The 15891-nt window shown below is 40.5% G+C and overlaps 1 long non-coding RNA gene across 1 annotated transcript in view; it reads right to left on the reverse strand.

Moving 5' to 3' along the window:
* The window catches only part of LOC108532247 (uncharacterized), a 75399-nt gene that overhangs the window by 22722 nt on the left and 36786 nt on the right, over positions 1 to 15891 (reverse strand). Inside the window, exon 2 of the long non-coding RNA XR_001886391.1 lies at positions 5794 to 5924. This is a non-coding gene — a long non-coding RNA (uncharacterized LOC108532247). The remainder of the gene's footprint in view (positions 1 to 5793; positions 5925 to 15891) is intronic.

The raw sequence follows: 15891 nt of genomic DNA on the forward strand, positions 1-15891 counted from the left end.
AGCCTTCCCCATGGGCTGCTGTGCTTTTCCACTCGTCACATCATTCTGTTTACCTCTTGTTTGCTTTTTACTTCTTCCAAACTATCTCCTAGACCTGGAGTTCCCTGCCAGCTCTTTGCCTACACACCAATCTCACCCTTTCTTAAAACCACATTTCTCCCAGCAGTCACTCGGTAACTAAAGCCAATCAGGATTTTTGATATCCCGTCAACCTTGGTTTGTTCTACCAACTTCATCGTGAAAATGACCACCACCTGCCGCAGGATTCTGTCTTTTAAAGGCCTAGAACCACACACTTAACTAGGAATATTTGATATCTGAATTATGCTGCTTATCAAACCAAAGTCATGCTTTTGCTTTTGGGGGGGTTTTGTTTGTTTTACACTAAGCAAGACTATACCCTACTGGCTACCTCCTCTGACCCCCTAGGTTAGATTAGTTCCTATAGTTATTCTTTTACTCATAATCCACTTTACTTTTTGTTGTTGTATTTATGTATTTTGTTAGTGTACTATGTGTAATAAATAGTTTGTCTAATTTTCAGTTTAGATAAGTTTTTCCTCCATCAACCTATAAATGTGTGAACTTATGAGGGGTTGGGGGAGCCAGGTGTTTCCTTGTCAAGCTGTCTCCCTTTCCTTCTCTTCTGCCTTCATTATTGTTCTGTTGCCAGCACAAAAACAGGCCTGGCACATATTAGTTGATCAATAAATATATATTAAATTATGTGTATTCTCACCCTATTTAAAAACTGGATAAATAATAAACACATGCATACATACATACTGAATGAATGATACCACCACCCTTCCCCCACCCCCAGCCTTCTCCTTTCAGCACAACATCTGGACCTCACCTCCAACCATGGCAGCAGGCCGGCCCTGCTAGGACCAGAGAAACATATGCCATACCCCTTGTTGAGCCCATGAATACCTTTGAGGTCTTTCCTGAAACAGTGTTCAGGGTACAGTCATGGTGGTAAGCCTGGCTTTAGCTGAAACAATGCATCTTTCTTTAATATTCTTCATTTTTTTTTAAAAAAACCCATTTATAGAAAAAACAGTCTCTTCAATAAACGGTGCTGGGAAACTGGATATCCATATGCAGAAGAATGAAACCAGACCCCTATCTCATCATATGTGAAAATCAAATCAAAATGGATTAAAGACTTAAATCTAAGACCTCAAGCTATGCAACTACTACAAGAAAACATCTGTGAAACTCTCCAGGACATTAATCTGGGCAACAATTTCTTGAGTAATACCTCACAAGCGTAGGTGACCAAAGCGAAAATGGACAAATGGGATCACATCAAGTCAGAAAGCTTCTGCACAGCAAAGGAAACAATCAACAGAGTGAAGAGACAATCCCCAGAATGGGAGAAAATATCTGCAAACTACCCATCTGACAAGGGATTCATAAGCAGAATGCGTAAGGAGTTTAAACAACTCTACGGGAAAATATCTAATACTCTGATTTTAAAATGGGCAAAAGATTTTGAATAGACGTTTCTCAAAAGAAGACATACAAATGACAAACAGGTATAAGAAAAGTGCTCAAAATCATTGATCTTCAGAGAAACGCAAATCAAAACTACAATAAGGTCAGGCATGGTGACTCACACCTATAATCCCAGCACTTTGGGAGGCCAAGGTGGGCGGATCACTTGAGGTCAGGAATTTGAAACCAGCCTGGACAACATGGTGAAACCCCAACTCCACTAAAAATACAAAAATTAGCCCAGGGTGGTGGTACATGCCTATAATCCCAGCTACTTGGGAGGCTGAGGCAGGAGAATCTCTTGAACCCGGGAGGCAGAGGTTGCAGTGAGCTGAGATTGCATCACTGCACTACAGCCTGGGTGACAGAGTGAGACTCTGTCTCAACAACAACAACCTACAATGAGATATCATTTCACTCCAGTTAAAATGGCTTTTATCCAAACAACAGGCAGTAATAAATGCTGGCAAGAATGTGGAGAAAAGGGAACCCTCATACACTGTTGGTGGGAATGTAAATTAGTACAAATACTATGGAGAACAGTTTGGAGGTTCCTCAAAAAAACTAAAACTAAAGCTATTATATAATCCAGCAACCCCACTGCTGGGCATATACCCAAAAAGAAAGGAAGTCAGTATACCAAAGAGATATCAGCATTCCCATGTTTATTGCAGCACTATTCACAATAGCCAAGACCTGGAACCAACCTAAGTGTCCATCAACACATGAATGGATAAAGAAAATGTGGTACTTACACACAATGGAATACCATACAGCTGTAAAAAAAAGAATGAGATCCTGTCATTTGCAACAACATGGATGGAACTGGAGATGATTATGATAACTGAAATAAGCCAGGCACAGAAAGACAAACATCACATGTTCTCACATATGGGATCTAAAATAAAAACAATTCAACTCATAGAGATAGAAAGTAGAAGAATGGTCACCAGAGGCTGGGAAGGGTAGTTGGGGGAAGGGAGGGAAGGTGGGGGTGGTTAATGGGTACAAAAAAAGAATGAATAAGACCTATTATGTGACAGCACAAGAGGGCGACTACAGTATATAATAATAATTTAATTTAAAATAACTAAAAGAGTATAATTGGATTGTTTGTAACACAAAGGATAAATACTTGAGGAGACAGATACCCCATTTTCCATGAAGTGATCATTATAACACTGCTTGCTGGTATCAAAACATCTCATATGCCCTATAAATATATACACCTACTACGTACCCACAAAAATTAAAAATTAAAAAACAATCCCTTTATATCTGCTCTCTACACCAGCACATTATATAATCTGATACCTCTGGGCTCTGTGGTGACTGATTTTGACATATATACAGGAAGTTCTTCTTCAAACATGAGTAGAAGTTGGTGAAAGATTAGTTTTTTGCTTTTACTTTGTAGAAGCCATTAATGTGGGGTGTATTGCACAATAATAAATTATTCAGTTTATAAATCTAGAGAAATTAGTTCATCATGATCAATACCTCTGAGTGAATTAGTATGTGGGATTCCATTTTCATAATATAATTAGTTTTAAAATATTCAAATTAAGGGAAGCTAAGATCACTGTGAAAAGTACTGAGTCTCCTGATTTCTAAGTAGGAGAACACTGCATTTTGGTCTTAATACTAATACATCTAAAATACATTATTTCCTACTTAGTTACAAATTTCTTTTTTTTTTTTTTTTTTTTTTTTTTTGAGACAGAGTATCTCTGTTTTCAGGCTTGGAGTGCAGTCGTGCAATCTCGGTTCACTGGCAACCTCCGCCTCCAGGTTCAATGATTCTCTTGCCTCGCCCCCGAGTAGTTGGGATTACAGGCATGTGGCCATCACACACCTGGCTAAATTTTTGTATTTTTAGTAGAGATGGGTTCTCACCTGTGGACAAAGCTGGTCTCAAACTCCTAACCTTCAGTGATACACCTGCTTAGGCCTCCCAAAGTGCTGGAATTATAGGCATGAGCCACCACATCCAGCCCTCACTTAAATACAAATTTCTATAATTTATTTTCATTAAATCATATCTTACTGCTGTTACTAAAGCCCTGGCTATTATTCAATGAATAATGGAAAGCCAGCAAAGGAGGCCATTTGCTGATGAATTTAAGGGATCCTATCACATGAAAATTTATTTCGTAAAAAATAAACCATAAATTGTCAGTTTTGAAAACTGTCACCTCTTAACCACAAAGAACTTAACTGGTAACTTTTTTTTCTTATTAAAAACTCTAGATTATCATCTATTCATATGTCCAACATAAACCATGCCATTTCCTTACAGCAATTTTTGTGTTCTACACTTGCAAAGATAATATATTATCTCCTATTTTCAAATTCTTCTGTGCTTGGAGAAGTGATGTTTACATGGCTCATTAAAAGTATACTCAATAAGGGCTGGGTGTGGAGGCTCATGCCTATAATCCCAGCACTTTAGGAGGCCAAGGAGGAAGGACTGCTTAAGACCAGGAGTTCAAGACCAGCCTGAGCAACATAGGAAGGCCCCACCTCTGTCAAAAAACAAAAACAAATACAATTTTTTAAGTATATTCAACGAATTCTTGTTGTTCTAATGCAAGGCTTGTCAACCTCAGCACTGCTGACACTTGGACCCGATAATTCTTTACTGTGGGGCCCGCCCTGTGCATTGTAGGATGTTTCATGACAGCCTTGGCCTCTGCCAAGTGGACACCAGTAGCACCCTTCCATTTGTGACAATCAAAAATGTTTACAGACATTACCAAATGTCCTATGGGGGTGGGGGACTAAACTGCCTCCAGTTGAGAATCACTGTTCTTTTGCTTTTTAGGCTTTTGTTGTTGTTGTTGCTTGTTTGTTTGTTTTTGAGGCAAGATCTCATTCTTGTCATGCAGGCTGGAATGCAGTGGCTCCATCATGGCTCACCGCAGCCTCAACCTCCTGGGCTCAAGCAATCCTCCCATCTTGGGCCTCCCCCACCTACAGTAGCTGGGTAGCTGGGACTATGGGTACACAACACCACACCTGGTTCATTTTTAATTTTTTTTTTTTGGTAGAGATGTGGTCTCAACTATGTTACCCGGCTGGTCTCAAACTCCTAGGCTCAAGTGATCCTCCTGCCTTGGCCTCCCAAAGTGCTGGGATTATAGGTATGAGCCACCATGCCTGGCCTCCACTGTTTTAATCTATTGTTTTCTTCCAAATAAGAAGACAATAGTAAGTCATTATTTTTATTTTCCACTTTATTCTTTATCAATAATATTTGCAATACTTAATTGAACATATATATACTACACGCCAAGTAAGCACTTCACATTTAGTAATTAACTCATTTAATCCTCACTACCAGGCTATGAGGTAGGTCATATTATCCCCATTTTCAGAAGAGGAAAGTGAGGATTGAGAGGTTAAGTAACAAGTAAGGATACAGGTGGGGAACAACCCCAGGTCCAGCTGACACTAGCACCCATTCTCTTGATTGCTACATCTACCCAGCTCAAAATCTCTAGTCAGAATTCCCAAGTTCTGGTCCCAACGACACCACTTGCATCTTGGGAAAATTATAAAACCTTCTTGAACCATAATTTTCTCATACCTAAAGTGATATCAATTATAATTTCTATTTCAAAGCATTGGGAGTCTTTGATGAAAGAGCACGTAAGTGTGATCAGCTCATATTTAGTTATAAGATATTGTTATTGTATAAATCAAAATACATTAATTTTCTGATATATTTTTACTTCAGCAATTTAACTATAAAAGAGAATACTGAATAATTTAAACAATACTCATAAAGCGCCAAAAATAATTGTCTTATCTCCCTGCTGTGCAGGAATGACAAATTGTAAAGAACCACATTATTAAATCTGCAGAACATTTTATAATAATACTTAACTCCCACTCATGTTTCTTTTAATTCCTCTTCTTATAAAACAGACCCAGTGCATTTTTTTAAATTCCTAGAACATAGATTTCTGACCACTCAATATTATGTCCATTTCCTTATATATGACTTTACAAAACCACGATTTTAAATGGTACTGTCTCCCTTGTCTACCCTAATTAAGCGTATTGGCAGCAGATAGTATTCACTTTGCTTTCTCGGACGTGGAGTACAGGAATGTGTGCATTTTCCCCTCTGGAATGTGTTTTGCTCTCATAACAGATGAAATGCTTGTAAGATAAATTTTAACATAAAAATAAATTATCATCAGTTTTTCTAAAGTGTGGCACGGATGTCCCGATAGCTCAAAGACAAACTCAGGGAGCCAACTTTGGCATTCCAACAGTCCTACTGACCTCCACCCAATGGAAGGTTCCGTCCATCATTACAATATAGAATTACGGCTGTAAATTTCCAAGACTCCTTTGGTGATGGAGGAGCCTTTAGTTCTCTGAATATGTCAGGTGTCTCCATCCCACGTCCATTTCTGTAATAGAACATCAAAATATTAGCTCCATGGGGACCATGAATTGTCTGTTTTGTTCATTGCTACCAGGATCTGGAACAAGTATCTAAGATTCAAACCAATTTGAGAGTACACATTAGGCGCCAGACACTTGTTCTACTCAAACTGTTGTTCAGTTTTGCAGCAGTAGGATTTCATGGGGTACCCTTGTAAGAAGGGCCCCCTTACTCACAGTATTTACCATGTCCTGGGTAACAGGCATATTCCTGGATGAATATCTTGGTCCTCATAAAGTCAATCCAACATAGCTTGCATACAAAACATCAGCTGCTTCATCTTGGGTGTTCTACCTGGTTTGTAGAGAGAGTTGAACAGCACCCCATCTTTGGGTAAATACACCTTACAGTGGCTTTTATCCAGACCACCAGGATGCCGGTTTTCTCAGGAATAACCTCCTGTGTGTCTGGATGATGTCTAGCGGTCTGCAGTTGTTCCATAGTCAGCTGGAGGTCCTGTATTAACCAAACTTGCTCTTGCACTCTGCAGCATTTAAAACCAAAGAAACTGCCCCTAAATTTGTCACTCTCACAATCCATTTTAGTAAAGGATTTTTGGGAAGCTGATGACAACTGATCCACAAAATGAGACAACTCTTTCACGCCATACCATTGGCTTAAGTCGTTTTTGGATTTTGTCTCTCCCCCATGTGGTCTACCTTCTTGGTGACCAGAGGATTTAGAGTTACTTTCTCAGCGTAGTTTCCCCTTTAGGGGTAGTTTTGAGGCCAGTGACTGAAGCTCAGACAAACCGAAATCTGAGCCTACTCCACCATCGAAGCCCAACCCAGCACTCACACTTTTACTTTCATTTTAGCTATTACAAATAACAAAAACCAAGAGATTGTAGATTTAGGATGCTTGTTATTATTTTGCATAGTCTTACAAATCCAATGGCCAACTCCTTGGAATTTAGGTCTACCACCATTTCAAAATTCCACCAGTACTTACCTTTAGCCTTTTTTTTTTTTTTTTTTTTTTTTTTTTTTTGAGACAGAGCTTCACGCTTGTTGCCCAGGTTGGAGTACAGTGACACAATCTCAGCTCACCGCAACCTCCCTCTCCTGGATTCAAGACATTCTCCTGCCTAAGCCTCCCAAATAGCTGGGATTACAGGCGCACACCACCATGTCCAGGTAATTTTTGTATTTTTAGTAGAGACAGGGTTTACTATGTTGACCAGGCTGGTCTTGAACTCTCAACCTCAGGTGAAGTGCCCGCCTCGGCCTCCCAAAGTGCTGGGATTATAGGCATGAGCCACCACTCCCGGCCTAACTTTTACCCTTAGTAACTATCACAGCGAGAATGCAGTTTCATACCATGGGTGACTAGGTAGCCATCTAGGGATCAAAGTTTCCTCATTCCCACCCTTTCTTCCTTTCTCTTCCCAAACCAAATATTAGTAAGGGCTGTCTAGCAAATCCCATGTTTTCTGACACCAAATGAGTGGGGTTTCTTTCCACCAGAAACCAAATATGTGGTGTCTTTTCCAACAATTCAATTCAATTCTGACACTAACTCCTGGAGTTAGCACCAGACCCCACAGGTTAAGGGCTCAGTCCCATAAGATTGTCCTCACTTCAGATGCCAGCTCTCAATGGAATGCCCAAGCTACCTACATTTCTGCTAGACTGACTATAAATTCAGGGGTTCCCCCGACCCCCCACTCAGATTCAATAATTTGCTGAAATGACTCTCAGTAACCAGAAAAATGCTTTACTTATTGTTAGCAGTTTATTATAAAAGGTACAACTCAGGAATAGCCAGACGGAAGAGATGCATAGGGCAAGGCACGGGGGAAGGGAGGACACAGAGATTCCATGCCCTCTCAGGGTACGCTATCCTCCCAGCACCTCAACATGCTTACCAAACCCCATCATTCGAGGTTTCTATGGATATCTTATTACATTGGTGTGATTGTAGCCATTGGTGATTAACTCAATCTGCAGCCTCTCTGCTCTCCCTGGAGGTTGGGAGGTAATGCTAAAAAAGTTCCAAGCTTCTAAACAAGGCTTGGTCTTTCTGGGGACCAGCTCCCATCCTGAAACCATGGGCCTCCCAAAGTCACCTCATTAGAACAAAAGATGCTCTTATCACCCTTCTCACTCAAGAAATTCCAGAGGCTCACCAAATATCTTTCTTATTACACTACAATGACTTAACAAATTATTAATGATCCCAGCTCACTGCAACCTCTGCCTCCCAGGTTCAAGCGATTCTACTGCCTCAGCCTCCCGAGTACCTGGGACTATAGGCATGCGCCACCAGGCCCGGCTAATTTTTGTGTTTGTAGTATAGACAGTGTTTCACCATGTTGGCCAAGCTGGTCTTGAACTCCTGACCTCAAGTGATCCACCTGCCTCAGTCTCCCAAAGTGCTGGGATTATAGGTTTGAGCCACCATGCCTGGCCTTGTAGTAACAATATTTAAAATCCAACTATGAAAACTCACGTGGCTATCACTAAAACAAATAGAGGAATGCATTTCAGGCAGAAATTGATTTTCCCACTTTTCCTGATTATTTCAGTAATACTGTCTTTTGACTTAAATCCCAATCTCTTGGTTTGTCAGTGTAGACCTGAGACTTGCTATACAACAAAGGAGATATAAAATGCACATGTCCATATTTTTATACATTTAAAGTTCTGGAAGTTGACTAAAACCTAGAGCATATACACGTAAAATTCTGTAAATTGACTAAAACCTAGAGCAGTGTAGTGCAATGATCAAGAGCATGTCATGCTGGCATCAGACTGCCAGAGGGCCTATCCTGGCTTAACTTTGTGCTTCAGTTTTCTCATCTGGCAAATGGGGATGACGACAGTAACAGTACCTCATCCTTGGGTTTTTAGTGACACATAAACAGCACTGAAAACAGTATTAGACCCATAGTGTGTAGTTATTTACTAATTATCTATAATTAAGTTATTTGCCATGTCACCTAAAGATTCACTATGTTTTCCCTGGTTGCTGCAGCAAAAACTTCTGATTTATAAGCATTAAAGGATCAGTTCCCTTAACCCTAAACTGTGGGGAATTGGTGGGCTCTGCCTTCCAGCAGCACTCTGCAGACGAATTACTCTGCAACTCTCATAACTCTAGGGACATGCTCACCACATTTTTTTTAAGATGATGGGAATTGATTTTTATCTTTAATTTTGCTTACAAATAATTCATCTCTTATGAGAAAAATAACAAGCTCCAAAGGGAAAAATGCAGACACAAGTCTGTTCCCATTCTGCCTGGAGTCAAAGGATAAGAATTATCTACCAGCAATAAATGTAATGAGAAACAATCTGCAAATTGTAATTTTAAGTTAGACGATAAATTGAGTTCTAGCTCTGCCCACTGTGTTCTTCTAAAATCCAAGTTAAGACCAGTCGCGGTGGCTCATGCCTGTAATCCTAGTACTTTGGGAGGCCGAGTCAGGCGCATCACTTGAGGTCAGGAGTTTGACACCAACCTGGCCAACAGAATGAAACCCCGTCTCTACTAAAAATACAAAAATTAGCTGAGCGTGGTGATGCTAGTCTCCCAGCTACTTGGAGGGCTGAGCTGGGAGAACTGCTTAAACCCAGGAGGCAGAGGCTGCAGTGAGCCAAGATCGTGCCACTGCACTCCAGCCTGAGCAACAGAGTGAGACTCCATCTCAATAAATAAATAAGTAAACAAACAAATAAATAAATAATAAAATGTCAAGTTAAATATAGTCTTATTACCCTGTCATATTAGTTGGGACTCTTTCTGATGCAAATGACTGAAATCCAACTAAAACTAGCATAAGCAAAAAAAAAAGCGGGGGAGGAAAGGAGGGTAAGTTACTGGCTCTTGCATGATGGAAGCCAAAGGGCTTTCTGACTTTGGCTGGGGTCTTGTCATTTGTTCTCTGTCTTCACCGGCTGCTTCCCTCTGTTGAGCTGGCTTTGTTCTCCAAGAATGAGGATTTGTCTCTTATCAAAAGGAAGGGTAACAAAGAAAAGGCATGTTGAGAAGCTCAAGGCACTGCTATTACAGTAGATAAAACCCTGAATTACACATGATTGTTAATGTATAAATGAGCTACAGACCCATTTCCTATCCTTAATAAAACCAAATTCTACCCACTATTCAGAGCCCAGGAAAATTGCTACCTCTGCCACGAAGACTTCTCTAATAACCTCAGCCTCTTTGTGATTGCTACTTCATCAAAACACCTATGTGTTTATTTTCTACGTGGTTTATTTTGTAAAATAGCACACATTTCTTTGTATTATTAACTTTAAATGTATAAACATATGGACAAGTACATTTTATATCTCTAAATAAATTCTTTTTTACAACTACCATTATTTTTTCGTATTACTAGAGTTACACATCCTTCAGGCTATATACATGGCAGATTGAACACTCATATTTATTGTAGCTTTTTCCTAATCTCCCCTACCCTCTGCCCTAATTATAGTAAAAGACTTTGTTTAAGGTATAGGTACACACAAGGACAAAGAAGAAGCAAAAACAAGAAAATATCAGAAGCTGAAGTGTCAGTGATAACTGATTTAGCAAAGTCAAGGAAGCTGAAACAGCTCTGGGAGGATCTTAGAAGATGGATGGCCTGTGCTATAGAATGCCAGAAAGACTCAGGAATGAGAGGTCCCAGATATCTCTAGCAAGCAGAGTCTTATTTGAGTGCCCATGTAAGAGCAGTTTGTCCACCAGCCAGAACTCTTTACTACCCAATGGAGCGAAGTAACTGCCCTTCCTCAGCCCAGCAGAAAACAAAGTTTCCTCCTTGAGGAGGTGAAACAGGGAGATCCAGGCATCAAGATCACTAGGCCTAGTTGGGGTCAAGGGCATACTACCAAGATCAAGGACACCAGGCTCAGCTGGGTTTGGGGAGTGGTTGTTACATACTAATCCATGCAACTCCAAATCTAACAACAGCAAAATGACATTACAGCTTACATTTATTGAACATTCATTGTGTACTAGCCACTATGCTAAGCATTTTCAATACAATATCTCATGACTAATTCTCAAATCTGATGAGGTAAGCACTATTTTGTTGCCACTTTAAAAGGTAAGTAAATCAAGTCTTTCATGGTTAAGAAATTGGCCAAAGAAGCCACAACTAATCAGTAGCAAAGCCCAGCTTTGGACCCCTAATCACTATACTATATCGCTCCCATTTATCAATTAATTTGTTCATTTATTCGTTCAACAAACACTTTCTATGTGGCAAATACTGCTTCATTAAGCTTTATAAAGATGAATATAATATGTGAGTTTCTATCCCCAAGAAGCTCTCAGTATGAAGAAGCAAGAAATTAATAAACAAATGTCACTGGTACATTGAACAAGCAGGTCTCCAAACTAGGGTTGGGGTTTGGCAGGTAGAAACTCTAGTCTTTCTCTCTGCTAGTTGTCTAATCTCATTCTGTGAACTTCCTTCCCTACATGGTAAGTGGAAGAAATCTTGGGCAGCTTCCATAAACTCTTTTGAATACTCTTAATGCAAAGTCGTTGTATCTGTTAGTCACAAGAACAGTAAGCTTTTAGTTCAGTTTAATAATTTAATTGTCACTCAAAATTAAAGTTCTTCAGCTCCCTGACTTGGGCTGCCTCGGACTGCAGAGAAGGCAATGGGAAAGAAGGGCCATGGTCAGTTTCCCCTCTATCTGCCTCCCCTGTGCATCTCTTCTCCTCTGTTCCCCACAACCCACCACACTCTGGCTCTTCCAGGGCTGGAGCTGGAAAAGACAGAGAGAAACAGCAAGAGGTTTCTTTCTGTCAAGTACTCTTGCAAGCGCTGGTGCTCTCTGGCCTCAGAGAATGTTGGAGCTGACCCTTCCTATCATGGGTGCTTTTGTGGGATCCACAGAGGTACGCCCACTGGAGTCTTCTCAAAAGCCCCTTGATGTGGACAGTGCCTCTCTTCTGGCTTCTCATTCCTCTCTGTGGCCCTAGCCATCCACATTCATACCTCCTCTACTGAAGTCACAGCTCCCTGTCTTCTGGCTGTGCTCTTCGGCATGGTCCAAAACTAGCTCCAGGCTGTTTTGTGTTGGTGAGTCCATGTCTGGTCAATGAGAAACACTCATGCAGTCTTGCCAGCTGTTATGAATGAGAGTGCAGCTTCTTCCCAGTGAAGGTCCGTCTCCCTCTGCTCTGCCATCAGACAGGTGGCTCAAGTCCCAGCCTTTTTCCCTCAATATTCTCAGGCACAGAACTGAAGCCCTCAAACCCTGGGAGACTTCTGTTTTTCTCTTGAATGGTCCTGCTGAAGCCCTCTTGCTTGACTAAAGGAGAGAGGAAAGTCTCCTTCCAGTCCCTCATTGTGGGTAGAGGGAGAGAAACAAACAGTACCTATTGTCAATGCTCTTGGAAGAAATCATCCCTCTCCCTGTGACTCTTCAACTCTTTTATGTCCCAGAAATAGATAATAATCTCACAAAACAGGTCTTCGAATCCCAGCACTTGTGGTCTAGCATTTCATTTTGGAATTATGGTAGTACATAGCACCTATATTTTCAGTCTCAAACTTCGGGGTCTTAGTAGCAATGGAGGCATAAAAAGAAGGTTCCATTTTGACGAATAATGATAAAGCATTTTGACAAGTGATATAAAGAGATCCCTTACGCAGAGAGGGACCTCATCCCTTACCTGAAAGAATTAGAAAGGATTTCTCAGAAGTGACATATGAACTGCTTTTTAGGCAGAAGGTATATTCTATGCAAAAGTGTATACATATTTACATGGCATGCTCCATGAAGGGTGCAGTATGATGAGAATGTAGGGGGTGTGTGTGCTGGATAATGGGGGGAGATGAGCCTCAAAGGCCAGATTACAGAGGTCTCACATGCCATGCTAAAGAGTTTGGCCTTTACTGAGCACAAAAGGGAGCCACTGAAGGGGCTGGTGCAGGAGAGGTCGGTCCTGTTCAAATTAGCTGGGAGGTCATGTGCAAGCTGAACTGGAGGGAGCAGAGACAGGACAGTAGAACAGTTAGGAAGACACTGCAATGGAGACATGGGGCAGAGGTAGCTCTCAGGCCTCCTTCCGGTTTATTTGCATATATTTTGACTTCTAAAGCATTATGCTTATGAAGACAACCACATGTTTTTGCTTAATTTTCTGCTGAGGTCATATCCTATTTTTAGAAATGTATTCTGTGCAAAAAAATATATATATATGTAACAAGCTTAGAGTAATGGTTTCAAATGCAGGGCTAGATAGCTCCAGAGAAATAGAAAACCTTTGGGGTCTTGTTTCTAATTGTATTCACACTTATCAAAAAGTGACTTGAGAATTATTTTATAAGGCAAAAAAAGCAGATAAGTCTGCCACACAGCAACAACTTTCCAGACAAACAGAATTCCATGTAAGCATTAACATGTGAATTGCAGTCACTCATTCTTTGCTTGCATGTCTCATTTTTTGATATATTATTTGAAAATAATCTTATCCCTGATGCTAGATGTTTTTCCCAGAAAACTACCATGCACACAGATATATATTATTTTCACTGAAGTATGCAACTTACTGTCTCCTGAAAAAAACCCTTAAAAACTCTGAGGGAAATATTGGTTGAACTATGTAAATCCAGCCTACTCTATCCAATCTGGCTCCTTCTTTTTATTTTATTTTTTTTTTTTTTTGAGCTGGAGTTTTGCTCTTGTCACCCAGACTGGAGCGCAGTGGAGTGACCTTGGCTCACTGCAGCCTCTGCCTCCTGGGTTCAAGCGATTCTCCTGCCTCAGCCTCCCAAGTAGCTGGGATTACAGGTGTTCACCACCACGTCCAGCTGATTTTTGTATTTTTAGTAGAGATGGAGGTTTCACCATGTTGGCCAGGCTAGTTTCGAACTCCTGACCTCAGGTGATCCACCCGCCTTGGTTTCCCAAAGTGTTTGGATAACAGGTATAAGCCACTACGCGCAGTCAATCTGGTTCTCTTTAAACAATTTCTCAATACGTTCCACAATTCAAGACCAAAGGGCTCATTTCCTCATTACTGTTTCGCCCTTTTATTTCCTTATCTGGATTCCCTGTGGCCACATTATCAGCCTTTCCCCTACATTATGACAATCTTATTTATGTTTTCAATGGGATTCTGAGATTTTTCTTAATTAAACATGAAGCAAATTCCAAACCTCAAATCTCACTAGAAAACACAGAGGCTGGCCAGGCGCAGTGGCTCATGCCTGTAATCTCAGCACTTTGGGAGGCTGAGGCAGGCAGATTTTTTGAAGTCAAAAGTTCGAGACAAGCCTGGCCAACATAGTGAAATCCCATCTCTACTAAAAATAAAAAAATTAGCTGGACTTGGTGGTGGGCACCTGCAATCCCAGCTACTCTGGAGGCTGAGGCAGGAGAATTGCTTGAACCCACAAGGTGGAGGTTGCAGCGAGCCAAGATCGTGCCACTGCATTCCAGCCTAGGTGACAGTGAGACTCAATCTCAAAAAAAAGAAAAGAAAACACAGAGGCTTATTGGATAACAGTTTCTACATATCCTTCGTCTTACCACACATGGTTGTAGGTCAGTATCAATCACAAACCTGGTAGTCATATGACGAGAAGACCCCAGAGAAGATGACCCAAGTCTGCTACCGTTCTATAGGAAGTTCTCACAACTAGACTTAGGTGCCGCTTCCCTAACACCCACACTTCACAGGGGCTCCTTGAAGGCTGAGTTATGTTCCCTCTGCCTCAACATCTCCTGAGCCCCACATCAGACCTGGAACACAATAGGCCTTCCATAAATGTTGATTGAATTGTTTTGCTGAATTTTATGCAGGATCAGCCAGACCTCTTAGAAATCTTGTCACAGATGTCTTGAAGTTCTTTTTGTGGAGTTTGCTCACAATCAGCAATTGTTTTATTGCTTCTACAATAAAAATTAAATCGAGGAAGAATCACTCACAGAAGGAAGCAGAGCCTGAGGGATTTAAGGCCATTTCCTGTCCTTTCCTAGCTCTGGTTTGGTCTTCTACTGAGCAACTATGCCTTTCGGTTTAAATAAAGAGAGAAAGAAAGAAAGAAGATTAGAAATATTGGGTGAGTTTTTCAGAAGAGGAAAGAAACACCATCATTGTCATAAACAACAGGAAACATTTCTTGAGCCTACTAATTGGTGGGTGCAACTATGGAATCACTCGAATCACTTCGAAGGCCTCCACTTTGAAGAGGACAACCTACAGGGGGCAAAAGGAACATAACTTCAAACTTGCTTAGAGTTGACTTCTTTAAAAAGAGACTTGATCTAAATCATCTTCCGATACTTCATTTCTAATTTAAAAGCAGAATAAATTGTTATTCATTAATGTGTTAAAAACATTCATCTTAATGCGTATCGGTTTTAGGAAAATTTATGATAGAGTAGGATGTAATTTTATGTTTTACATACATTTACATAATTCCACATATCTCTGTATAACCAATGTGTGCTTATGACTTTTATATAGGACTTGGGGTGTGATTTTACTATTTTAAATTGCTTTAGAGGACTGTAGTTGCAGGTTTGTCTTTTTGACACGTTATTTATCATGACTATATTTTATTTGATACTGAGTCTTTGGTCAGCCTTTAGTTTTACTTACAACCTTGCCACTACAGGAGAAAATGTTCCATTTTACAAAGACATGCTTTCAAAGAACACAATGTGGCCAAAAGAGGGAACTGACTATAAAATGTATTTAAGGCAAGGCTACAGTCACAGTGACGACAGGAAATGTCTTAGAAAGAAGGGGACTAACTGGTGTGAGATGGCATCTCATTGTGGTTTTGATTTGCATCTCTCTGATGGCCAGTGATGATGAGCATTTTTTCATGTGTCTGTTGGCTGTATGAATGTCTTCTTTTGAGAAATGTCTGTTCATATCCTTTGCCCACTTTTTGATGGGGTTGTTTGTTTTTTTCTTGTAAATTTGTTTGAGTTCTTTGTAGGTTCTGGATT

This window comes from Rhinopithecus bieti, unplaced genomic scaffold (genome assembly GCF_001698545.2).
Source record: "Rhinopithecus bieti isolate Rb0 unplaced genomic scaffold, ASM169854v2 scaffold_9919, whole genome shotgun sequence".
Classification (NCBI taxonomy): domain Eukaryota; kingdom Metazoa; phylum Chordata; class Mammalia; order Primates; family Cercopithecidae; genus Rhinopithecus; species Rhinopithecus bieti.